General features: G+C 33.9%; 1 protein-coding gene across 1 annotated transcript in view; it reads right to left on the bottom strand.

Moving 5' to 3' along the window:
• Positions 1–26,035, bottom strand: part of VEGFC (vascular endothelial growth factor C) — a 194,360-nt gene extending 168,325 nt beyond the window's left edge. The window contains exon 1 of the mRNA XM_083861432.1: positions 25,927–26,035. The gene's annotated coding sequence lies outside the window, so the exon portion shown is untranslated. The remainder of the gene's footprint in view (positions 1–25,926) is intronic.
• Between the last annotated feature and the right edge of the window lie 1,818 nt (positions 26,036–27,853).

Here is a 27,853-nt window from a genome sequence, read left to right as displayed (position 1 = left end):
ACAGAAAAGTATAGAAAATTGACAGATAATTTTGGGTTCCTTATGAAGTCTACATTTCCTCACTATTTATTCTTTGTGTAGCATGTAGCATCACCTTTGTATAAATTGAAATGCAACACACTAAATATTTTACTGAATGCATCCTTTGCCCAAAGCAACTGCAATCAATATTCAGAAGGAAAATTTACACAGTCCTCCTCTCTAAATTATAAAAGACATCCCTTCTGCCTTTTGCTACACTGAAAAATATTTTCTGCAACAAACTATTTAATGCTGATGCCTGGCAGGACTTACCTATATCTCAAGATATATGGTGAATGCTGGCATACAAATTGCTCTTCAGTTGCTATGAATTTCCCTTTCATGTAGTATTGATTTCCCAAGGGGAAAACATGACAAATTACTCTTAGACATGCTGGGTATTATACAGCAGGGAGGTAGCATATTCCTTTTATTTTTGTTGTCACTGCCCCAGTTTCATTTAACAAATTGCTAAAATAGATTCATTCACTTCATATATGAGACCCAGATGGTTTTTATCCCTAAGAGCTGACTCTGAAATAATGACAGTAATAACTAATACCTTTTATCTTTATCAGGATTATAATCATATCCTCTTCTTGTTTTGGACAGTTGGCTTTTCACAAGAGAAAAGAGAACTCTGGAACACAAAAATGCTTCTCAGCTTCTGGAAGAAGACTGAGTATTCTTTTTTCTTTGTACTCCCCCAAGACATACACATATTCCAGCTTCCCTCAAAAAGTAGAGTGTGTATATTCAAAAGATGTAGGGTGATCCAGCCAGGTACCTGAGACAGTAATCAGGGGGAAAAGGATTCTAAATGCAGTGCAAAGTATTCCTGCCTGGCACAGGAGGCACAGCCAGAGAGGCTCCCCTCCCAGAACAACATGAAATGCCTGGATACATGTGTTCAAATTGTCGATGATCTGCCCAGTGTGTCCAAAATTAAAAATGACCTGAAGCAAAACCATATGTTTTATAGCTTTTCCAGGACTGCAATTCTTTTTAGTCACACAATTTCTAGCTTTCCATTTCCTGAAAATTATTCTTTCCTCATTCATCTATTTAAATAAAACAAAAATTATAATAAAATTTCTGTTGAGGTCCAAATGGTCTTTCAACATAAACAGCAATTTCTTGATAATTTCTATTGTATGGCCATATAAATCCACTGAAGGCAGCTAGAAGCAAGAGGAATATGTGCAGTTTTAAAAAGGAATGTGTAGTTTTAGAGTAATTTAGATTATGATACAAATACTTCACATTTTTAGCTCACAGAACTAATTGCAAGCATTAATTTATCAGACATTTCTTGTAAGTGATTACCATAAAGATGTGAATAGTGTATTGGATAATGTGAATTTTAAAGAGAAATTCTTTGTCTGCAGTACCTGGATGCTACATAGCTCCATAGATCTGTGTTACTGCAAAGACCACTTAAAGCTCTAAATGTAAAGTGTGCAAAAAAAGAAAACAGGAAATCTCTTTCTTGTACCCTTTTTATTCCTTTTCAGAAAAGCGGGCTCTTTCTGACTCACATAATCTTGGCATACCTTCTAAGATGATGCACACAATCACTTTATATTAAGTGCTATAAATTATATCTGAATTATATCTACTGCACTACCCCTCAGTATCTGAGTTTAAACGAGGATTTCATCTTGCTTCCAAGCTTGTTTACTCTTTCAAGTAAACAGATACATTTGTTTGTCCTCTATTAGTTTTCACACTGCAGAGTTCAAACCTCAAAAGTTTCTCTCTCTAGTTATGAATATTGATGATGTAGCCTATATTTGGCTCTTCTATTTTCAAGAAATTCTTTCTAATGCTGAATTTTACACCAGTAGTCTATAGCTTATTGCACATAATGCCCAACCAGATGGCCAGGGATTTTCTAATAATAACAACAATTTCATACCTAGTTGAGATACTTTGTGTTTTATTAGGCTCAGCCAACTGTACTATTTCTGCCAAGAAATGGCAAGGAGGTCTCCGAGGCTTTTCAGCTCCAGTGGTTCATAAAACTGATTTGAAAAATTAGTTCTGAGGCTTTATGACTAACTTAAATACTTTTTCATAAGATCAATCCTTCCCTACTTGTTATAGGCATGCAGATGTTTATATTGCATTGTGAGATATCACTGCTAGAAGTTGGAGTGCAATTGAAATATCTGCATTTGGTATGCTTTTCAGGAAATGTATGAGAGCTAACAAAGTTCTAGATTTCTACAGAACAATTCAAGAACAGTCTGGATGCAATGCTGTGCAATGTCCTCTAGGATGACCCTGCCGGAGCAGAGAAGCTGGACCTGATGGCTCACTGGTCCCTTCCAATCTCACCCATCCTGGGATTCTGTAAGATCTCTTGTTGGTAATTTTGCCTGAGAAGAACATGGCAACATGGACATTTACATTGGATGTCCAATGTTTCAGGTGATATAACATTTGCAGCTTATCAGGAAATGCTAGACAAATTTTCTGTGCATGTACAGATAAGGCACTTGGTGGATATCATGGGGGTTTAGCATCTTGGATTTCTTCAACCTGGTATATACAATAGGAATAAGCCTGTGTGCATGCAGCAAGTCCTATGGGCTCATTCTGAGGTACTAAAAATACCCAGACCGCTTGGACAGGACATGTACCAAATATCTGAGTCATAAACGCTTTGTAGAATTCTGCCGAGTCAAAGGTTTGCGTGTAAGTTCAGATCCATTCACAAAACTCAGAATCACTGCTCTAAAGCACAGGCCAACATGCATTTTGAGTTCCAGTGAAAATAATAGGTATTTTTGGAGTGTGAAGCACCTAACAAAATATAATTGCCAACTCAACATGAAATAGATTTCAGATTATGGTGACTATGATGCTGAACAGTCATTGGCTATGAAAACAGCTTCACATGACAGACTAAGAAATTACCATATGAGTGTTGGAGGAGATTACCTTCTTCATTTGTGCAACACACAGCATGGTCTAACACAATTAAAATAATACAGAAAAATAAAACTTGCAAATCAGAATTGTTTGATGTATGGAACATATGTGCTTCAAATGTGAAGTACACTGGTGTCTATTTTGCCAAGATTCAGTAAATTTGGAAATCTAGAATAATTTTGGAATTATTGGGATGTTTTAATTTACTGGTTTGTATCTAGGGATAACTACAGGCTATTCTACGCAATGTAAGTAATTTATCTGATTTTATATGAGAGAAAACATTCACATGTACAACTTAGAAGATTCCATGCACTATAAATACTCATTATACATGCAGCATGTCCCAGTTCAATCTCCACTTTTAAATTCAGTTCTGATATTTTCACTCCAAAAGCATTCTAAATGGTCTCTTTGTGGGAAACTGTACTACTGTACTCAATATTCTTAATCTACATGCATTTAAGTACTCTTTTTTTAGTAAATCTTTAGGTTTTCCGACTTCCCTATTTTTTCTGTATACAAGTAAGATTTTTACAACTTAAAAGGCAGAATTTTTAATCACAGTTTACCAAACAAATTGATCAAAATAAATTAAATTTTAAAAAAAGAAAGTAAAGATGGCAGTTATGATGACTTAGAATTTTGTCTGGAATTTTAATCAAGTATCTCCTTTCACTGTGCTTGCTTGAACTGATACATTTTGGATATTCGTAATTATCAGGCTATTTTATATATTTGTACCTTTATTTTTATTCATGAAATCAGAGTTTCATAAACAAAAACTTTAAATATTCAGTTTTGTCTATAGGAGGAGTTTAACAGAAAAATATTGACTGATTATGGAAGTGGAGTGTGTGAGATATGTAAAAAAAGTCATTTTTTCTTAATTAATCTCCATTGTTGGTTTGATGAACCAGAATAAATTTTAAGAAATATTTCCACTACTAAACTCTGCATTTCCCCTTTGTTATTTGTTGAGAATTCACACTGGATTAAATAAAACAATCAATAGAATTATTGCCCATAGCAGATCAGCATTAATATGTCAATTTATCAAGATCAATTTTGAAAGTATCTCTATTTACTTACTAAAAGGTGTATTAAGATTAGGTCCTGCCTGTGTTCTACAGATAGTCCACTTGAGTGTTGACCTTCCACTTAGCTGTCTTTATCAATAATCTACAATTTTTAATAGATTTCATTGCAAAAACATTTTATGTCAACGCTGTTTCTGATAATTCTTGTCTAATCAGTCAGAGACGGGGAACAGTTCAGAGATTTAAAGTCATACGAAATAGCTTTTCTACTCTTGGACCAATATTCATTTTCATTAAGCAGAAACCACATAACTTTCCAAGTTGCTGAAAGGAAAAGATGTACAGAAATTGATTTGGCATCAGTTACATCTGTTTTGGATTTGAAATGTTTACATAACATTAGCAAAAAATAATACTTTGAAAATTGTTTTCATTTCTTATAAATTATTTATTTTTTAACATTCCACTTCACCCACTTTTATTGGGCTCTATCTGGCTTTCAACATTCAGATTTTTTTGGTAACTAAATCACTTTTTTTTTCCCTCTCAAAAAGTAGTTATTCTATTAATAATTTTTTTAAAGTCTACTGGAATAACAGATCTCCAAACTTGGCATTTACTAAAAATGTTGAGAAACACAAGTGCAAGAGAAGAAATGTTGTTTTGATAATCTATCATCACATAAAATCATATGTATGTTTATCTTACAGAAAAAACAGTATGTTGAAAAGCAAACTAACCTAAGAAATGTACACTCATTACTTATTTAAACTCTTTACTTGTTTATTCAGAACTAATTTTGTTGCACAATATCATTTCTTGATGCACAACACAGCTTTTAAAAATATAAAAAAGTACAAAAAATTATTAACTGTTAGAAACCACAAATAAACACAGTAGTTAAAACAACATGAATAATCAAGCATCTTTTCCAAAACAAATTTATATTGTTTCTTGAATTCTCAGTTTCCTGGATACTGCAGTAGGTAGAGCACACTTAGAAAAGCCTCAGCAGTATTAAATTTATATGGTCAAGTTGAATAATAAAGAAAACAAAAATGGCTGCATTTTCATAAATTTGATCATGCATCCATTATCAAGGGCTGGACACCTTGATAAGCTGAATCAAATTACAGGGAACGTTCTTTTGCGTTGCATAAAAAAATTATGAGAGAGATAATATTTTAACAATATCAATCTACAGCTGAGTATTGTAGATTTCTATTTAACAAGTTGTGTATATTCATTAGGAGCTGTCATAAATAGATTGCCAAAAAACAATAAGCTTCAAGAAATAGAAGTACAGTTGAAAATATTTCGTGTAGTTTGGAGTTCAAATAGCATGGCAATGGATAAAACAGGGAATACACTTCAGTGAAGATTCACATGGTCACTAACCAGCACTTTTGACAGCAGGAATAGACTAACCAGAATAGCAAAACTGTTTTAGGAAGAGAGTGACATTAAAAAGGGAATGCAAAAAAAGAGGAGAGATATTCAAATATAATACTTAGATGACAGCTTCAGAAGAGGAGAGTATGAGCTATTTTCCCTTACGATGTAAGGAGGGTGAATGTGATCTCAAAAAAAAACCCAAAGGGGTTCACATTCTGTCACACACAATACTTTGATGGTGATGGTAGAGCATGCCTAAGGAGCTGGACAGAAGCAATAGAGATTCAAGTCCAAAAAAGAGTAGGTTTGGCCCATATTTCAGAACTCGTGACAGGAAGTGTATTTGAAACAAAAATGAGGCAGAAGTGTTAAGTAAAGCTCAAGATTTAGCCAAGAACTATAGAAATCAATGATGCTACATACATACAATTGAACATCATTGAGATTTAAGACCTGATTAGATTGCAACTTTTTGACTGGGAAAAAAATTTAGACCTTGGAAATGCATTTGGAAACACCAAGTTGCAGTTGAAAACAAAGGCACTGTGAGAACTTCTATTTTTTGTTTCTTTTCTGACATTTTATTTACTATGTGATAAATTATAATATTAAAAAGAAGTATAGAAAGCGTGAGATGCATGCTGAAGGGCCTAGTTCACTTCTTGACTGAGATTTCAAACAAAATGTCGGTGTTCAGAACTGACACTGAAAAAGTGTCAAACAGTGTATTGATCCTCCTTATCAACCTGATTGATATCAGGTTGATATCAGGTTGATATCAGGATATCAACCTGAGCTCAACCTGATTTAAAAATCCACATATCAGAAAGTGACATGGGACATATCCCAATACCTCTTTTATGTCTGATATATTATCTTTCAATCTAGGTTCCATAAATCAAGTTCTTCTCTTAGGTGCACAATGGAGCTCATATTGAACTAGATACAACATTTTAGGGTATTAAAATACCCTAAAACATAAAGTAAAAGAAGGTCTAACATATCAAAGTGCTATATAGTTTGAAAAATACCGCACCAGACTTTTTCCCTAGGATGATTTTTTCCAGTTCTCTTACAATTCCAGACACATTCTAAACCAGATACGTGACTGTGCTTTATATTGTTCAAGTAAATATTCATTGCTTACAGGATTTTACATGAGAATTAATTCTGATGGATGCATGAATTGTGAGAAGATTTAATTTTCTATACCCTGTCTGGTGTGTCTTTCGTACACACGATCCTTAAAATCCTTGTTTCAGTATGCTAATCAAAGCCAGATCTGAACTTTGCTCAATGTAGGCATGAACTTGCCAGCACTTTTGAATGACACCTTCACCTGTATTTCTCACACATAAATAATTAAATGCTAATTTTACTGATACTGTAGGTCTAAGTGTATTCTTCTCATTGAGTACTTTAAGACTTCATATTTCCCAAGGAAAAATTCCTAGACAATACTGTTTTTATAGTAAAATAATGAATGGACAGCTAAACCAGAAATGGTACAAACCACAGCAATACAGAAAACAAAACCTGTTTTGGAAAAATTTCAAAGTCTTAATCTTATTCTGACTAGTCAAAGGAATTCAAGCAATTCTCATGTACAACAGTATTTTCTGGACAGAGCTATAATAGGTGTTTAATAATAGTAATGATTTTCCATATAATTTGCAATAACGACAAGGAATTCACTTCAAATGGTTTTGTATTCTATTGAGTAGAGGAGTATTTGGGACAATCTTTACACCTGCACTTTGTCAGCAGTGCTGAGAAATCTACATTTATTTTGAAGATTTTCAAGTTATGGTTTCAGTAAAACTGATCCCTATCAACAACTAATTTATCACAATCACTCAAAATTTGGAAGGTGAGAGTACAGAGGTGAAGGTAATTTGACCTTAATCAAAACAGAAATGTAACCTGAATACCTCATTTGATCTTTTAAATCAATAGATAAGGAGCATATTGCTTTATCACTGAAGATTCCTCATGAATAGTAAAAAAAATTCTGTTTGCTTTCTCTTATCTCTTCGGACCACAATATTTTAATCACTAAACTTTATTATTTTGGAAGAAACAATTTTGAGTGATTTTTTTTTTTTTAAGTGGCAAAGAACAAAAAACATAAAAGCAATACACTGCTATGGCTGTAAATCTTTACAACTGTGTAAATAAAGCAAAATTAAGTTGTTTGTAAATGGGCTTATTTTAAGGCATTTATAGAACAGAAATATCAACATTTCTATTCCATGTCTATTAAACCTCAAATTACATGCCTATGTGTGCAAAGCATGCAAGAATTGCCCAATTGACACTCTGTTCTTCTGAGTACCTTATCTGGTCTAAAGTGATCCTTAGCTCTCCAACAGCCAAAAAATAAAATTTAATGTGTCATCTAAATGTCTGCTTAGCCTTTATTAAAAAAAAAAAAAAAATCCCCGGTATTAGTTTTAAAAATATAGGGATTTAAATTCTTGTCTCAAGCATAATTAAATGGCTCCAAAAACGTTTAAAAGACTACAACCTCTGGAAAATACTGACTTATTACAACAATAGAAAATCTATTTCCTTAAATATCAGTCTTCCTGAAGTATGATATCCCAACACAAAGACAGTAAAAGGATGAGGTGGTTCTACACTGTTTCCTTCACACATGGATGACTATGTACCAATGAAGGTGCCTAAGACTGGAATGTTTCATTTGTGATAAACTAGCCGAGTGTCTAGAAACCTCTAGATTGCCCGTGGCAATCATCTACACTGATACACTTGAGATTTGTTTAATCCTGCCAGAAAATAGCTGAAACATTATTTAAATTTTTGCTACAGCTGTCTGTTGCTAGACAAACACTATGTCTGCAGAAAGAGTTCAGAAAGGATTACAGGTAGAGTGTGAGCATGAAGAGGACTAATAACATCTGCTTTGGACCTTCTTGGGTCATGTGATAAAAGCCATCTGAACACTCCCAAAGGAGCCCAGGGAGAAAAAAGCCCATCAGAGGAGCCATCAACCCATGAACAGCCTGTCCCCACCAGCCCCAGGGGAGCAGAGGGGCACAATGGCACCAGATTACAGGACTCCTGAGGAGCACACAACTTCTCTGGGCCCTTTCCAGGACTGCTGAGCGACAGCCACAAGCCCATAGACCTGGGACATGCTATGGGATGCAGAGGGAGAATGTTTTGGGATGGCACAGGAATTCTGTAGGATGTTCAGGGAAAGAAGATGGAGAAAAGGGAGGTGTTTAGATGGGTTAGGGAGGAACAAGTGTGGGGAAAAAAAAGATAAGAGGATAAAAAAGCTCTGGTCATGTGTGACTTGATCAATGCAGTCTCTTTTGTCTTATTACATTTCTTTCTAAGTCTTTCCTGGGTGGAAAGTCCATGTTCTGTCTGCATTGGAAACTGGGAAATCTTGGCTAGCTGTGTGTGCAAAGTCTATACCCAAAACTATTATAAGGAATAAGTATTCTGAAAGTCTATGGAGAAACATAGCCTGCTTTCCTCAAAAGGAGTTTGGCCAAAGTTGGCAAATAAAGCTCTGAACCACTTTAAACAATGGAATTTAAACAAATACTGTGTATTTGTGTACTGAATGTTATTTGGATTTTTTTTTATTAAGGAAAGCTAGCACTTCTCTGTAATTAAAATTTGCATCATAACTTATGTGCAGCTCTACTGAAGTTGCACAAGGACCCTGAATATTAATCTTAAAATTCCTGACTTCTTAACATTGATATTTCTACTGCAATGTTTTTCAAACACTCAGATTAATTCCTGCCCTTTTCCATCCCCTGTTATTATTTAATCCTATTGTCCCCCACATGGATTCCACGTTAGGACTTTTTAATCTACCTTACATGGTTTTTTCCCCTCTAGGGGCCAAATACACAAAGAATGTAATGATTAAGGCACTTGGAAAAGATGTCATGCAACAGTTCATCTGTCATTGTACAAGGACTGTTCATTTACTCAAAGTAGGGCTTTGAGCAGACATTTTTTTCTTGAAAGAATGCATCAAAACTGACCAAATATAAACCCACATTAAGAATAAAATATTATACCCAAGGTTTCATCTAATCATATTGCCCTACTTTCACTCTTTCTCCCTCAGGAATTCAGGTTTTGACCTAGTATCAGAGAACAAATCCTTCCATGTCAACTAATTCTTATGCATCTATGAAACAGCGCAATAGTGGGTATTTGTTTTTTGCAACCATAGTGATGAAATGTGTTTATTGGCTAAGGTCACAAGAATTGGAAACAGCTATTTGCCTTCACTTAATTTCTGAAAATGTGAATAGTCCGCTAACACCAAATAACAGGGATTTGGGGAATAGCAGCGGAAATCAAGTTTTGCAACATTTTTGTCAGATAACAGTCTACCAATCTGAATTTTTGATTATTTGAAAAAAGAATTATGAAATACAGAGAGAAACCATAAAGCTTACTATTTTACATGGTTCTTGATTTACTGCTGCATTAGTGTTGATTTTTTATCGAGTTGCCTCCAATTCTTATTCTTAAACACATTTTATTTCTGCTAGGAGCAAAGTTTCTACATCTATAATTTTCAGATCAGTCTTATAAAAAGTTAACAGAAATCACCAGATAAAGATTTCTTGCTGTTAATGTTGTGAACAATCAAATTTTAATAAACACTCCAGGAAATTTAGGAGTTAGTGCATTTGTTCCTATTTGACAATACAAAACTCACGATTCATCAAAGTCAGTAAAAGACATCAAAATCTCTCTTAGACATTCGGCTAGTCTCATAATAAAGAGCAGATGCCGTAGATAAAATCAACATAGAAAAAGTGGTAGCAGTCAAGAACATCTGTCAAGGACTCTCAGCATCTTTGGATAGAACTATATAGAAGAATATTTAGGTATCGTGAATTTTAGGGATGGTAAAAAAAAGTAGCATGCAAGAAATCTGGACTATAAAAAAATAAAACCAAAACAGTCCGTGCCTTGTGCCAGAGTTACTAAAACACAGACTTCATTCACTGACAAAAATATTTTCCCTTTAGTGCAAATGAAAACCAACCAAACAAACATCATCTTCCTCCTCCAGTGTCATAGAAAATGTTTGAGGGTACAGGAACTGCAATTATGTTGTCAACTACAACCTTCATTTGATTTTAGCTGCGATTCCTTCAATTTAATAATTCACATTTTGGTGGTCTGTATGATTTTCCTTCCTAAAAAATGCTAAGTGTTACCTCATCTTGCAAGGTTCTGGAAACATTTTCTGTAGTACACTGGATAATCTAGCTTTCAAGTCAATATGCCACAAAGCAGAATTCTAAATGGATACATTCATATTCTAGTTTATTCCTTCCACACATTTTATTCAAAATGTCTGACAGATATGGAAGTACATGAAACAACACAGTGCTGTGTTCAATTCAGAAGGAATTAAAAATACATTTAATACTATTTTCTCATTGGATTAAATCCCATTGACAGAAACAGCACAATAGCTCTTGGACTCAGAAAAATGTAGAAAATAGAACATACTTCTTGCATTATTAAAAGAATTATCCAAAAAGAAATGGAAAAACAATCCCTCTGTTCACTCAACTGCTACACAGAACCCAGAAAATTTCTTATGATAACACTTTTTGACTGAATTGGCAGATGAAAATATTTCAATGTGTTGGTTATCCTTGATCTGCCATGGTTTTAGTACCAGAGTTAGAAGCAAAGATCCAGGGGAACAAATCCAGGTGACAGAAACTTTAAAGGCAAACTTGAAATATAAGGCACTACACGAACCTGTGAATTCCAAAAACTGTTTCTTCAGGGGTCAAAACCAGAACATGAATGCATCATACTGTTTGGATGATATTTCTCACATTTTAAAGCAATGTCAAAGCTTAAACAAGGAAAGAACTGGAAGCATGATCAACTAATTTTTCTCTTTAACACATGACAGGTGATAAGCTATGAAACATGCAAAGTATATGACATACAAAACATCTCTAGGACATCTAGAAACAATGTATTGAAGCGTACAAATAACAACAATGACACTCAATTGAGAACAAAACCCATACTTTTTACAGGCACAAGATCCTATTCCCAATTCTTTTAAACACTCTGCCTCATGTTCTAATTCCACACCTTTTTGTGGTGAAGAGTCTTCTCTTTGTTGAGAAACAAAAGGAATACATGTCTGTGTAAATATTCTCCTCTACCTTCCTTTTCAATGAGAAGGCCAAGCATATTCATAGCTAGATTATTGTTAATGGCTTGTCCCTGTCAGTATGAATTCCCAGTAGAATTCTAGATAAAATAATGCTCTTCTGTCTGTCTGGAATAATGACACTTCAAATATTTTAAACAGAAAAGTCTCTTTTGGTTCAATAAGCTAAAGTGGCTTCACAGAAGGCCAATGATGTCAGACAAGATAGCAAATATTATTTCTGAATGTTACAATAACGTCCCTTTGTTTAACTTCTGGCTTGACTACAGAAACTGTCACAAATTACTCATCACCAAAATGAAAGGAAACCAGATTTTCAGAGAAAATGAAGCAATTGACCTTGATAGCCAGTGATAGCTTCAAATGAAACTGTCCATATCAGTTACACTTTTCAGGAGTGTCTCTCCAGAACACCATTAAATATTCATGTATGATCTGAGCTAGTACTTTATCCTTCACATTTTTAAACTATTTTCGTTTGCTATATAACTTTGGTGCAGTCACAGAAGTGTCCTGTTACTCAGCAACTGAACTGGGCTCAACTACATGCTGCAAATTTTCAAAAGGACGCCTGAAAAGGCAGTAGGGGCAAAAGCTTTCATCTATTTTTAAGCATTTTCTTTATTATTTGCTAGTTTTCTTTTACTGAAGTGAATCCTTAACAGTTTTGTAGCCCGGGCATGGTCATTTTTGCTAAGAATAAAATGAGAAGCATGGAATTGTGTAACCTGCTGATGTGTTTAATTTATGCCCTGAAAACAACACCTTTCATTCCTATGTATTTTTCCTCATGCAGATTTTTGTTCTGTTTACTTTAATTATAAGTATTTTGAGAAAAGACATTTGTCTTTTTTTTCCCACTATGGAGCTTTAAAGAGCTTTCATTATTTTATTCCAAATGTCTCTAAACAGTGATAAGAAAAATTATAAAAATCTCTCTTTAAAAGATCAAATAGTATTTTGAACCCTCATAGTTATTATTATATTGCTAAACCATGATTTGAAAAAGATAAATATCATCAGCTATAAAAAAGCATATGAAAAGATGTTTTTAAGATGAATTCATAATTTTGGAAGTCTAAAATTTGGTTTCACATTCTCAAAGATGGCAATTATAAGTCAAGATGTGCTATATTAATTAGCGAATTAGAAATCCAAAAGCTAAATACTTGGTTTGTGACTGTTTATTGTCATAAAATTATATTTTATTTTATGGTATTTCTTAGCTAGAAAATATTTAAATGTTAATTTTAAAGACCTGAGAATTTTGTTCATGGAAATTCCAATGCTATAAAGAGAAATGCCCCTTACCACAGCCTTCATTCATTTTGTCTTCTAAAAAGTTACTGTGGATTTACTACCTTGACATAAAATTGTGAAAGCTCTGTATAAAGCATAAACTTCAGTGAAGGTTTTGATTTGATTAATTTTTAACTATTTTACTCCCTTTATGCATTTGAAGCACTTTTGGTATACTTACATAAATTAATGCAATTACCTGCATGTAATACATAGTTTGATTTTTTACCAGTTTTCAAAAAACCTAAATTGCCCAAATAACAGCTTAGACCACTCCAAGTTGATTAGTATCTGCATTTAAAACAGTTGTTCCAAAATGGCCCTGTAAATCTATAAAGTGCTTTAGTAAGTCTAATCTACCAGCATGTCAGAGATACACAAGAGCTTGTATTTAGCTTGTCTTCAGCTTATGGCTCTCAAACTTCAAAGTGATTTTTTTCTGGCTAATAAGTGACTGGAATATGCATGTAATCCCTCCAGGAGTTTACCTAATTGGGACAGTCTTTGTGACATTTAGTTGACCCTGCGTAGAGCTATACTGTAAGGCAAATTAAAGATCAAGTTTTTCTGACATTCCCTGAGTTCATAGGGCCACTGTGTTAAATAAATAACACATTAATTTGGTGAATTTGTGTTAGGGTGTTTATGACGTATCTGTGTGAATCCACCTCTAGCGAAAACACTGCAATCCTAATATACTGTGCCTTGTGCAAAGACTGACACTGTGAAAAATTGTTGACACCACAGAAGTTGCTTTTAATTCAGAATGCACAGCTAAACAATTTAATTTTTTTTAAAATCAAAACGTATTTGTTAAAGAAGCCTTTAATTTTTTCATGCCTCTTTAGAAAAGAATGAACAAAAACCCCTAGTTACCCAACCATGCTCTTGTGGAGCCTTCCTCTGTACAGCATTAGATTAACAAGAAATGCACACTTTGAAAGAATGGAGGATATCTTCTTTCAAAGATATTGAAGTTGTTTTCATAGAGCACAGTGCATTTTTACCCTAATTACTATTGTGTATCTATTAAATAGGTGTTTATTATTACCAAGATGCAATCTAGTGTTACCTGAGATGCCTTTTATGGTAGTTGAATATGAAAACATAGGTAATTGAATTTATGGCATGGTAGACACAAGGCACATGATTTAATGGAAATCATGGAGGTTAAATTCTGAACACTGAGCTAGAATTTGAGCTCCTCATGCATAATATGAATTAAGAACATAGGAAAAAAATCATGGGAAGATGGTAAATATTTGGGAATGAAAGGTAGTAAAGAGTAAGGCTTAGTTTACCCAGCCTGACTGGTAATAAGTACTTCCCATCAATTGGGGTTTTTGTCAAAAACATCCTGAATCTTGTTTTCTAATGTTGGCCATCTGTTTAGGAAGGTCTTTTTTTACAAAGAAGGAAGTATGAAGGACTCCCTAAACTATAAAACTAGAAAACTCATCTGGATGGGAAGAACATATTCAAGCCTGCACTCTGTACAATGCCAAGCAGTTCTGTAGCTGAGAGGCCTCCCTCCACATTTACTGGAGACGAAAAGGTTCTTAGGCTCTCCTGCTGCTGATATAAAAATTTATAAATAATTAAATTATCATCAGATACTACATGAATGCATGACTAATCATTTATCCAAATTCTCCCAGGATACTGAAAATAAAATGCATGATCAAGTTAATATTTTTCTATAATTATTATTTTTACTTATATTTGTATTTCTTCTGACAAAAGTATCTGTTTTCTGGGTTCAAAGAATAGATTTTTTTAAAAATCTTTGTACTAAGTACATAAAGGTATCATTCTCTTCTAAGTAAGTGTTTTACAGTCAACAATAGGAATAAACTTAATTATGAAAAAGCTTAACAATTATTTATATGATGATTTTCCTCAGGTATGTACACTGCTGTAATAAAATAAAATATCCTTTGAGTCTTTTATTCTACTGGGCTTTTTTAAATGCCTTTTGAATGGTTTTACTGCATTCTGAGACTTTTTTCATAGTTCTACTTGCTTTCTAATTGAATAATTAGAAATACTTTTTGTAGGGAATTATCAACTATCAACTTAACATTATGATACTGTATATATAGCTAAGAGAACACAAAAATTGCTTTATTGGAAATGAAGCTGTAATTATTATGACAATTTTCTCTGAGAGACCATTAAAAAATTATCCAAAGCTGGACACAGAGCTACTAGTAAAATTCAAATTTCTCTTTAAAGTGCATAGTTCCCAAACCTTATTGTTTCATTGTGTAGCACTGTCTACCAACACTGATTTATATAAAAATTTAACATGATTAGTACACCAGAAAAATATTTTTGTTACCCTGAAAAAAAACCCCAAATGACTATCATAAAAAGCATTACAGATGTCAAATAAACACTTTATGTTTTTAGAAGACTTTGTCTGAATCATATTCTACATGCACAAGTCAATGTTGCTGAAGAAATTAGAGAAAGAAGACAAAGCAGTAGAAAACAGTATTTTGTTCTCAAACTGCTGATTGTGGCTGAGAAGATTACCTGATTTGAACATATCTTTGGGTATTCAGATTTTATACAGATGGTTTGCACAAACAAATTGCATGGATCTTTCAATATCCCATTACAGGTCACAAAATATTTGGACCTTAATTGATTGCTTTAACAGCTAAAGCTTAGATTCTTAGAAACTGTGTATGTTCCATGTGTCTAAAACATTAGTAGGTTAAAAGGCTGGACGTAAAGTGATCTCTCAAGTCAATAAAAATAATTGTAATTACAATAATAATACAATGTATTTATTGTACTTTACCAAATGAGGTTATACAAATAAAGACAGGTGGTGACTTTTTATATTAAATCATAAATTTACAGGAAAATCTGCATCTTTCACTTCTAAATCACTCCACAAAAGAAAATAAAAACTTTCCCTTCCAAGGAATGTCATGCATTTGTCAAGCATCAGTCTGTATCTCTTTTCAAAGAGTGCCTAGACCAGATATAACTTTGCATACAGAAAAAAGATACACAGGCAGAACTAAACAGTTGCGCTAGTACAGGACTTTGGAACATGTTCTCTTTACCTTGTACTTTTGTGTTAAAACTTGCAACTAGTGGATTGTAGTACATTTAAAAAAATTTTTCTAACTGCTGGTATGTTAGTGGAAACTTCACTTGGTAGTGCAACTTGATTTACATTTACATGAGATCTGTAAAACTCATTAGTGCTCTAAAAATTATTACCAATCCTATGTTAAACCTTTAGAGTGTTAGTATCTGAAGTCTTCCTTCAAAACTAGTGTTTCATTTCTCATAAACATTATGTTAATGCACTGACCAAGTCAACGTGCTCATGTCTCCCTCTAGTGCCTTTATCTTTTGTGTGTATTTTTAACTGGATTTTACAGGTTCAAGTCAGTGCAGACACCAAAGCTTGGTAAGGAAAACCAAAGAATTCAAGGAAGGAGAACTAGGTTTGAATTGAGCTATTTTCCATGTGCCTAAAAATCCTAAAAAAAGGGAGCAGTTTTAGGATTGGGTTGTGGGGGTTTTATTTGTTTATTCATTTGTGTGGGTTTTTTGTTTTTTTGATGAGGGGTTGGCTAAAGTGAGAGTGAAACAAAGCAAGTATAAACCTAATTCTCAAATGGGCTGTTTTTTATCTTGACTACTCTTGTGATCTCTCACGGATTTATTTTAGTTTTACTAACTTCTTTCTTCAACAGGAAGAAATCCTATTGAGCTCTTTTATATAAACCTTTTCAGTGCACAAAAGTACATCATCATAAAAAGTAGAGGTGACTTGAGAAAATTATGTTTGGATTTAACCAAATCACAAAAACTTGGTTCTGGTAGACTGTCCAAACAAGTGGCCTCCTAGAAGTGACACAAGCAAGGATGTGAGAAATTCACAAGGAAACAGCTTTTTTCCCTATTTCCTTTTATTACTATTTAAGAGATGAAAATAAGTAACCATGTTTGCAGTACATCTTATCAGTCATATTGAATGTCTGCTGTTATCAGATATTACAGGTTGTAGTTATTGCTGTTTAACGCTAAGATGATGAGACATGGACAAATAAATTCCTTTGAATTGGACTTTAAAAGAAATCTTTCAATACTTACCTTCATCCAGCAAAATGCATTTGCATACGTAACTGAATGCAGGTTCGCTATTTTGTGCTCACAAATTCAAACAGAAAAGGTTTATGAGTCACAGAGCCAGCATGGAATCACTACCATCTTCTGTATTGAAAATGCTTTATGCAACTACCAGTTAGAAGTTACCTTGTCTCTGTCAGAGTAAATAAAACCAGTTATTACTTCTGAATATAGAAATGTTCATATTCTTAAGTTGTTTATCTCACCTAAGAAAAGACACCTCTTTTGTACCAGTTTTGAATTCTGCAGGACATTCCCTCTTAGTTTTCACACACAGAAAAACACCCTTTTTAGCAGAATTATTCAGCATATTTTATATAACAGAGAAACTAAGTTGAAAAACTGCTTCTTACTAGTCAGAGATGAAGTAGTGTTTTTTAACCATATTTTCCTAGGTAGCTAAACCTCTGAAAAAGGCAGAATGTTCTTCTGCCAATCAATGCTTATCCCATTATTCCCTTGTTAGTCTGAATAATTGTACACTCTATATTCAGACTATTTACTTCATATCTCATGAAATAAAATTATCAGGCAGTATATTAGAATCTTAGCTATAAGTCTGCCAAGTAAACAAAAATACCATCTAGGAATTCAAAATCCTACCAAGCTCCCCACTTAGTCACCCAATTGGTGAGTCTATTTTATTTGGAAAATATTTCTGCTGTAGTCTTCTGATTACTTATTCTTTCATCAGTCTTGTTAATGAAGTTTGGTCAATCACAATAATTTACTTTTTTATGTTCACTTTCAATGAAGATTTGCATGAACAATCTCTTAGGTAGAAAGCAATTAAATGAATATGCATATAATCAATGGTGAGAATACACAAGCATTATCAAGTAAAGAAACAAGCCACATCCAATAGTGTTTAAAAAATATTAAATGTTTGTAAAGCTTTATGATTTATAAGCAAATGGAACAAAACAATAGAAAAATACCATAAGTTGCCTTTCAATACAATATGGTATATAAATAAGAATTTAAATTTCCATACATTTCATTATACTTACATATATATAGAGTAACTGTATTCATTTTGAAAAACAGCTTCTCTATTTTTTAAAATTTAAAGGAACACTTATTTTTTAAAGGCACATTTCAAATGGAAATGCAGAAATATGTAAATACAAGTAACAAAAAAAACTTTGTTAGCGACACTATTCAAAGACTGTTTGCTAGGAAGTGAGAAAGAAAATCTGAAGATTTATTACTCTATTGTCTAAATGAAGGTGCTTGTACACAATAAATAATCTCTGTGTCACTCAGTCTCCAAACAGTTTCAGGACCTATGTTTTCGTGCCTGGAATGTCATGAGAATTTAGTCCAGAATTTTTTATGTTAAATAAGAGAATGTACAAAGCTATTTCCAGCTAAAATTAGTCTATCGCGATAAGAAAACAACAATCCTAAAAAAACTATTTTTATGATGCTTCAGAATAGCATACTTTGCTGAGAAAATGTAAGCAATAGCAAAATATTTTTTGTTTTATCACACTTTTTAAAATGGAAATATGAATAGGTTTTATATTATGACCATCTCTTTCTCTTCAGTCATTATTTTGCCCTTCTCTCCCCTATTAGGTTAATTCAGGTTTTTCTATCTATCACCAATTTGAATCAGTCTTAGAAATAATCCATTGGTATCTTCTGATTGAAAATTTTGCCTCAGATCACATAACCATTCAGTTTGTGTATACAAATGTGTCTCAGGCATGAAAGCTAAGTAGAGGGCTGTTACATTATTCATTTCATATCTCGACCACAAAGATGATACCTTGAAGAAAAATCCGTGAATGCCGAGACTGTGCAAACTACTCTGCATATTACATGCCCTCATGAGTATAATAAAACAGTATTAGGCAAGTTAAAGTGTACTGTTTAAGTGCTTTTTATAATGTAAAATCTATTTTTTTTTTCACAATATGAAAAGGTTTCTTAGGAGAAAGCCTCAAGAAGCAAGTGTGTTTTCACATCAAAATATTTCTATCAGGAGTATGCATACTGTTAAAGAGAAATAGTGAGATGCAAGCCTCCATGCCAGGAGCCTTGTGTGCCCATGGGCTCTCTGAAGAGCTGGAACAGAATATGCTGTCTCTTCTGAGAGCCTTTCCCCATCATATAAAAGTAAAGAAAAATCAGAACTAGCATCCCTTCTGTGGGAGTAGCTACTCAGATGTCCAGTTATGCTTTTGTGACCTACAAAAATCAAACTCACAAGAACATTGCAACCAGATACTTCTCTCTATTTAATATGGGTCTCCCTTTGTTCAGTTTAATTCAGTTCTGTTCTTCCATCTGAGCTTCAAACAAAGGTTTGGGAAACAAGAGCAAAAGTCAAAAGCAAACTGAATCAAAAGATATAATCTTTCTTTCTTCATGTTAACTCTGATAGATGTGACAAAGTTCCTTTTTCAGCCCTTGCAGAGTCAATAAAAGATTCTATTGACTAGAACTAATCAAGCTTTACTAAAAATTGACAATTAATTAGATCCTGAGTTTTTCTTCTAGTTAAGACTGGTTTTGCATTTTATTATATAGAAATTGGAAGATATGAGTCCAGTTGTGCTTAATCTGAAAGAAGGGACTGATTATCACCTCGTGTCAGTACTTATTTGGGTGACTAAAACCCCCAGCATCTTAACACTTGCTGCTCAGTTTACCAGCTCCCACACTTGTAATGGATAATCAGCTCTCAATTGGTACTTTCTTGGCATTTAAAAAAAATTATCTGGAAGTATCTGCATATTTGCTTATGCACATACTGCACAGAAAGTGATCTTGACCTCACTAACTATGGTACTGATTTGGAGTAATACTAGTCATATAAATCAGAGTTTGCTGTTAAAGAAAAAGAAATGCATTTTCCTCCCATGGAAATCAATCAGCTTACTTTCTGTTGCAAAGTAGTACATATAGGTCTGGATCTGAATGAAAAAAGATAAACAAACCTGCTTAAATCTATGCTTGGGTTCTAAAGCATGAATATTACTTCCTATAGGAACTATTATATCTATCTAGAAGAGAAAATCTTACTATTTACCTTCTATTTTATATTGCAATGTGTTTAAAAAGGCCCAACTATGTCTATAAAATCATGTAACTCACACAAACCTCAGCTGTAGTTGCAGCATATTTATTAGTAGAATGGAAAGTTTTCTACCTGTGCCAATGTATATTTTACAAAATCTTTATAGGTCACCTTTAGTGTAAGCTTTTAATAAAGTCCAGCATCTGAAAATGAACTGTTTTCTTTTAATGTGTTTATTTTTCTGTATCAATCATTGTTTGCACATTCAACACAACGTGACAGGCACTAAGGCAGGCATGTTTCTGAAGAAAGTAATGTTTTGTTCAGAATCAGAATTGACATGACACTGTAGATAATAAGATACCATATTCAATACATTCAGCTCATAGGCATGAAAAAGTAATTTCAAGAGAAAAGTTTTTCATGTTTGAGCAGCGTTCCTTGTTTTCCATAGAATACCTTGATTGGAGTATTGAACCACTGAAATAACAGGTCAAAGACAGATTCTGTTGCTATTTGTAAGGAAACATACTTTACAGACAATTTTTTAGCCTTCGTAAGCAGAGTATTACTTTTCGTGAATAAGCTTTTTGGTAATATGTCCACCAAATTGCACATTGATTATTTTTTCCTCTCCCTCCCCATAGACATGCTTGAGGGTGAGGTTTTGATACTTGCTAGCCAAAGTACTTGGCCATCTAAACAACAGCAAGTAATCTGCTCCATAGAGACCAGTGCAGTAGTCCCATAGTCCCACACAACAGGAAGGCAGAACACAAGAGAAATTCTGGTTCTAAGTCATGATTCATTTCCTGGTGTACTTTAGACTGTATAGATCTCATTATCCCCTTGCTCAGGGTGGATCAGAGAAACAATTTAGACACAAATATTAGATCTTTAAATGTGATTAGATGAGTACAGTGGGAGTCAGCACTTAACTGAAACAATTACGGCTTTCTGCATAACTGAAACAAACACAGCCTTCTGCATACAAGTTTGAAGTCCGTTCTTTGAACTTAACAGAAGAAAATCCTACAAATATTTGCTTTGGATTTTTAAAATACTCAAATTAAAAGAGAATCAGCATGTAGGTTTCTTTACCATAATTAAATGAAAGTCAAGTTAAAATAGTTTGGTTTGTAAGAGAGTAGTACATAAGATATCGTAATCACAGAATTCAATTTAAAGTTGAGCATTATTTGGATACTAAAATTATAGGTGTTTTTTATGTCATCATTGACCCCTCATGTAGAAAGGATAGCTGAAGAAAGTTGTACAGTATCATAGTAAAATACAGTGAATGAGAAGGCAAGAACAGGCCAGACAACAAAATTTGTCAGGCAAGGAAAGGCATAAAATCATGTTGGACGTGGTACATTTTTAACTCTGTAACTTCCAGGAAACTGCAGTGGGATTCCAGATTGTAGAGGCCAGACTGCCCATCTTTCCAAAACACACAGGGTATCCTATTTCTGTACTGAGTGACATTTAAAAAAACCTCTCATGGTTAAATACGAGCTATCATATTCTAATGCAGGATCAGGCAGAAAAGGAGAGAAGATGTATGTGGTATACTCTGACATGGGATTACTGTCAGGTACATAAAGGAGCATGGACACTTCATCTTTGGAGTTCCTCCATATGTGTTGCATCCATTCTGTATTGGATGTCAGCTGATGCTGTAATTCCTTGCCAAATACTGTCACATGAAGGAGGTGACAAACTGAGCTTGGATTGAAAATTCTTCTCATACAATGGTGACATGCAATCTCGTGGCAGATTTTTCTATATTCAGCTCACACCTACAGATGTCTAAATTTGAGGATTAACTGGCTTTACAGGCCAGGTTACTTTTTGACAAGTACCTTGACTTAATAAGAATTGCTGCTGACTAAAATCCAGTTCTTTGTAAACTAGCACTAGTAGTTCCCCTTCAATACTGGATGTCTGTACAATGCACATACTATTTATACCCCAAAATGAGAAGTCTCAAACCAAAAGAATGCTGACAGATAGAAGACTAATGATTTTTTTTCCCCTGGAAACAGAATTCCACGTTTCAAATATATTTTGAATTATGACTATACTTTTTTCATATTTGTATAAATTTCTGTAGAGAAAAAAGAAATGTCAGTGAAAAGAAACTAGACCTACTGAATGAACATGTCACAAAAAAGAGGCCAGATATCAAATTTATATATATACACATGTGATCCAGATCAGTCCACAAAAGGTATTTCAAAGATATTAGTCTTATACCTCATATAATAAGTCAGTTAAAATGGTACTTTTAAAATAAGAATTTAACAAAAAATACAACATAGTTTTTATTTTTAAAGAGATTTACAAAACTGTAGGAAGCATTCGGAAGAGAAACAGGAAAAGTAACAACAAAAAAAAAAGCTTCAATATCTAAAGAAAATATTATTCTCATATGACAAAACAATAGGTTCTACTTTCAGTTAGAATCACTAGAGGAATAGCAAATTTCCTGACCTATGAATGATATGACACTCAGGATCAAACTTTGTATGCTCAGTAACAAGCCAGGTTTTGCTTTTCATATGGTTTTGGAGAAAAGATTTACATGTTCTCATTATCTCTCAACAATCATGGAAAGCAGAGAGCAACCACTCACCCCACAGTTTACATGAGGAAAAGGTTTCCATTTATCATGATGATCTCTTGAATCTTTTTAATCCTCTGTTAAAAGGAGCAAGACAGCTGCATTTGAAGTCCTTCTTCCAGCTGTGTATTACTCAGCTGTTGCTTTTTCATGGAATTTGGGAATTGGTGTAATTAGACTGAAGGGAATTGGGTCATGCTTATCAATTAACTCTGCTAATAAAGCTGTTGTGTCTAAATGCTCCTTTTGGGCATCTGTGTAAACATTTGCTCTTGGTAATTCTCTGCTCTCTACTTCTTACAAGAATGGATTGGCAGCTCCTTCTACTATCTACGGTCCATGCTTATCAACCTTTGAGAATATAAGAATACAATTTCTTTATTAATAAACAGAGTAAATGATAATATGACAAGAGATGAGTAAGGTGATCTCAGAAAGCAGATTATGAATTTACCTTAGTGCAGACTGGACATCAGCATTTGAGACATTGGCATTCTATACTATTAATTACTGTTACAATTTTATCCTGATTCTCTGGTCAATGAAATATACAACTGTTGTATTACAATCTTTAATTCGGATCATTTATATTGCAGTTTGATTTGCAAGGTTTGATCGTGGATTGAGGCTTGATTTAGTAGAGTTAACAGAACTCAGTACTTTACACAATCTGGCCAAAGAAAGCAAACCTTGTAGTTGTTGATGAGGGCAACACAAGAAGGGCTAAGAAGCTGTTAGAAGAATGAAGCATATTTGAAAAGAAATAGGTTACATTGCAAATAATTGTAAGTAAACAGTTCTATTGGAACAGCAACATGGAGCCATGTACCATAAGAATAATGAGAAAATATTATTTTTCTTGATCTACTAGAGAAACAAGATATTTCACTCCTCTTTTTCTTTTGCCTGATATTATGTTCTTTAGAGCTCTGTCCCTCAGTATATTTTGTATAGTGCTTAACAGGGCAGCTCCTTAATTCTAATCATAACCACCAGCTCTGAATTCTGTTTTTCTTAATAAAGAGATTTAAGCACACTAAAATAACCAAAATTAAGTCACAATAAAAACCTGTTGCTGCCAAAGACTGAAGTGCCTGATTCCCTGAGCACTGCAGTGCTTGAGCTGTGCTCACAACATTTATATGGCAGGCTCTTGTTCAAATCCAGAGCTGATGTGCTGATGTGCTAGAGATTAACTCCTAATTCCCATGTAAACCTGGTATCATTCAGAAAACAAGCACTTTGCAAATCCAGAATCCAGATCTAGCAGATCTTTTAAGATCACACCAAGCACACACTGACAGGAGTAACTTCTGAGCTCATTTGTCTGTGGAGAGAAACAAGGAACACAATCACAGCCCTTATCAGGAGTGAGGAAATCACAGCTTGCAGCTTCAAGTTGTACAGCTCTTGACGCTCAGATCTCTGCCTCCCCCCTGATCCCTACTTTGGACTTTCACCTGTCTTTGTAATACCACCAAACTTTTCTTCACAGGGCATATCTGCATTCAGGTTTTAGTTTAGATCTATAGTACACTGTTCATGTAAACCTCCTCATCAGCCGTACTTATCGTGCCTTGGATCAGACAACAGACTTTCCTTCCTTTGAAAGGATGCCCAACTGGAAAATTCAGTCCAACTGTCATTGAATGTGCTTTGTGGTATATTTTTATAGCAAGCAACTACCACTTGCAAGAGAATCACCCCTTATTTGCTCCCTGTTCTGTTTACCTTGTTCTGTACATTTCAATTTGGCCTAGAGAAAATCAAAGCACACAAAAAAAGCCACAGCAAAATTGATAATAGTTATTTAAATATTCAGTAAACATTAATCCATAATACACCAACCATCATTCATATCTATTTAGCATACTACCAATCACTGCTGATGGCATCAGACACAAGAACATCTAGCAGAGTGTGCAAAGCTTCACAAAAATTATGTAGCACTAAAGAAACAGCATGCTGTAAACTTGCCTTCATCATCATCTTCATCCTTCATCATCACTGTCTCTGCACACTTTCTCTACTGAATGAGCTTTCCCCTTTAGAGGTGATGTGTGCCTTCTACTACAGATTTCACTAAGGAACCTTTATGCCTGCAAGTCTATCTAAGTCTGGTTTGACATCTTCTGTGGAACACTGTGTTCTCTCCTCCTGGGAGCCCTGTCTTTACATTGCCTTCTGCTGCTTTCTTTCCACCTACTAATATAAACAAGTGCTCTAGTTTTAGAAAAAAAAAAATAACAAGAGGAAAAAAAAATACCATAAGAAAAAAAAAGATGAGACACCAGTGAATTCTTCTCACTCTGCTAAAGCAAGACCCTACAGTTCATCTCCATCAATGAATGCAGTTATACATATTAATTAATGACAAAAAAAATCTTTTCCTCCTATTTTCTCATTGTGAACAAGGTGTTTCCCACCCAAAGTGTTCTTATAGTGCACAGGATTTTCTTCAACTCTTGAATCCTTCTAGACATGCTTTGAATAGCTCTTTCTCTTCACGAACTAGAGGACAGAATGGTGGTATGGAAGAGGAAGATAAGACTCCTCTGGAATAGCTCAGATTCTGTCTGCCTGGCCCATAAAAGTCTAGGAACTTTTGTATTTCCTTTCCCATGGTCATAAACTCTGGAGAGAATGTAGAACATGTGTCAAAGGGGAAGCCTACTTATTTAATGAGTTATGTTGCTTATCCTTCTCCTCATTTAAGAATTTGCCTGAATCAGATGATTGCTATCAGAAACATCCTTCTTTGCAAAGAATTGTGGAGGTATTTCTGTCTGGTAGGCCTTGTTTGAGATGGGGAAAATCCTAATTTAAAACTTCCTGGACTCTTATTCTTGTCTCCTCTATACTATCCTGGCTCTTGGACAGTTATGGCAAGGGCTGATATTTCAGTGCTTGAAAGGACCACCTTTAAACTGAGCTGTGTAATGATACTCCAAGTATCTTAACAAAGAGTTGTAAGTTACAGCAAAATCAAAAGGACAAGAAGAAACTCACTGCTGGACAGAAAAGGCAAAATATAAGCCAACTAGAAAGAAAGATAGTGCAATGGATGAGTAGAGAGTTAACACTTGCTCTGATTCTGATTCTTCTGCCTCTGTCTCTGACACTGCAATTAGCAAGACAGTCCTTTCTCTGAGTCCATTGATTGCCACTAAACCACAACAAAATAAGAAGAAAAAGCAGTTCAACTTACCAAAGTTGGTTGTACAAACATTCTCTTCCCCTCTATTCCTGGGAAAGTAGCTATTATGGATGGCAATGTACGGGTCACTATTCCCTTAGGGACACTGAGTACTTGCAAGAGAGACTGGTTTTATACTGGCAGTATACTGGCAGTATTTAGCATTTGTCCACATTTGGATAGATTCCAGTCATTGTTCAGTTTTGAATAAGTGTTGGGGCACTGGGTATGTAACAGACTCTTTTTATAATATGTTTTGTGAATACGAGCCTATTTTTTGGTGATTTATATATATGTTTTAATTTTTTACTGACCATAAAATTAATGTACATAAATGAAAATTAAATTCAGCATATAAACCAAAATTACTACAAGTTTACTAAATCTCAGCACAGGGTCAATATTTTCATGTGACTTTGTTAGCTAGTTATTATCTGTTATACAAAAGTAGTCAAATTATCACTCTTATCTACAACAAGTTTGAATGACATAATTCATTGGCTATTCTGAACAAAGGTATTAAGAAATGCTTGCTTCACGCCAAGAATTCTTGTCAAAGTGTGATTTGATAACAGTTACATGTGACCTTTACAAGACCCAGAGTTGCAATGCAACTTGATCAAGTTGTTAAATATTATGCATCAAAACTGTCATTTTTCTTGGATGAACCTTTATATTCTTTTCTAGACCCAAGATCGTTCTTATTTTACTTGCCATTCCCAGTGCAAATTTCTGTTTCGAATCTTTTGGGCTTTGGTAATCTGAGGAGCATATATGTACCAAATAAAAGCATTTACCTAAATATTCTGTATAAATTACTGGAATTTTATACCAAAGGAAAGCTATACATTTGGATAATCAGAAATACTTCAGTTTTGTATTTTGTATTTCATTTTGTATTCATTTTGTATTTTATTCTTTACACAAACTAGTAAATTCTAGATGAAATATTCAAAAGCTAGAACAAAATCGAAGTTCACTCAGGGTTGACTTGATATACTCAAATAACTCAATAGCTAATATAATTATCTCAAAGACAGGCACTGTAAACTCAAGTATTTAAATGTTTACACTGATAATGCAGAAATATTGTATCACATATTAACCTGTATATGTAAATCCAAGACACAATTATCAGTAAGTGTATGTAGAAAAATAAGAGATTTCTTTCATCTGGGATCAAACACTGTGGGTTGCATGATTATGAAAGGCTATTAATATAGGACAGAGTGTCTTTTTTTTTTTTTTCGATTGCTTAACCAGGCAAACCAGGGACAATTGGCCAAGGCATATGATCTCTTAGATCTTCAAGTTCAAGGAAACTAATCTAATACTTTTTGTTCCCTCTGGGAATATTGTTCTTATTATTAGTACTATTCTCCAGAAATTATTATTTCTTTATGTACATACATAAAGTTTTCACTCAGGGAAAGTCAATTTATAGCAAACACTGGCAAAAAATTAAGAACAGACTATAAGATTACTATATGTAACCAAATCAAAAGACAAACATGGAATTTTTTTTTCCAAATTAAAAGAATTTTAGTACTGGCACTGTAAAAATGTATACATGTTAACAAGTATCTACATATATCAGAGAAGGCCTAGAAAACATACTGGCTAGAGTTCTTTAATTTTAATTGTAGTGGTATTTTGATCAAGGTTATTTTTTTTGTGGTTATTGGGTTTTTTGACAGATCACTCAGCCCATGATAACACAAAAGCTTACTGCAAATTCACAGAATGCAAACTAAAATCCCTCTGCATCTGGAGAACAGTGTGTTTTGACTCAGCTAAACCCAGACACTTTGTACAATTGGCTGAAATACTGCTAAACTTTTGACCAGTTGCAAATCTCATGGTGACAAAAAAAAAAAAAGAGAAAAATTGCAAGAAACTTTCACTTTGTATTTCTCTTTTTGCCTTCAACTTTCCCAGT

This window comes from Zosterops lateralis, assembly GCF_965231275.1.
Source record: "Zosterops lateralis genome assembly, chromosome: 5".
NCBI classification, from domain to species: Eukaryota; Metazoa; Chordata; class Aves; order Passeriformes; family Zosteropidae; genus Zosterops; species Zosterops lateralis.
Note: the sequence above shows the minus strand (reverse complement) of the source record. Positions and strands in the feature narration are given on the sequence as shown.